We start from the raw sequence: 915 nt of genomic DNA on the forward strand, positions 1-915 counted from the left end.
CTTCCGCTGTCGTAACAATATAAAATAAAAATATAAAAAGTATAAAAATTGTATAAATAAAATTAATCGTTGTAAATAAACAACAAAAAAAGAAACATAGAACAAAAATACAGGCAACAATGTAAGAAAATGAATGAAAACGTGCATCAGGTAATATTGTTCAAAGGGGTACAAGAATAAAAGGTATGGGAACTAAATAGAGGTGAAGAACGACGGTGAATAGAAAGGAATGAAAGGGTAACAAAAGTGGGTGAATGAAGTGAACGGGCTAGGGAAGAAAAAGAGTGCGAACATTGAACGAAAAGGTTGTATCCACTAAATGTCAGTGTAAAAAAGTATAGAAAAAGTGTAAGGTAGGGAAATGGAAAAAATAAAGTTAAAGGAAAGAAAACTAACTCTCCATTCATTCCAGAGGGATTAACAGTGCCTAATCTAAAAATCAAACGTTTTTCCAGGCGTTCTCTTTGAGTTACAGTAGATGGAGCAAATGTGAGTCCGATATGCAATGTGAGGGGTTATTAAAGTGTCTATCTGTGGGTTTTGTAGTGTCATTATCTCTTATATAAAACAGATTTTCACGTGAACGATCCCCTAAGTGACGACCCGTTTGACCAACGTATAGCATGTTGCACTTTTTACAGCATACACAGTATATCAGGCTCGTTGAAATGCAAGTGAATGATTGTTGAATTAGAGATTTCCCATTGGGGCCAGATATGGATGTTACAGTGTTACAGAAATGCGTCACCTGCCAATATGGTATGCGACAACAAGCTGTACCCAGGTTCACACTAGGGTTAGATTTCTGGATGACACTGTGGACTAAAATGTTTTTTATACTTTTATCGTGTCTGTAACTGACAAGTGGGTTTTTTTAAAAATGTTGGAAGTTATGGGTTCGTCAAGTGAGGATGT

The sequence above is a fragment of the Limulus polyphemus genome, unplaced genomic scaffold (assembly GCF_000517525.1).
Source record: "Limulus polyphemus unplaced genomic scaffold, Limulus_polyphemus-2.1.2 Scaffold519, whole genome shotgun sequence".
Classification (NCBI taxonomy): Eukaryota; Metazoa; Arthropoda; class Merostomata; order Xiphosura; family Limulidae; genus Limulus; species Limulus polyphemus.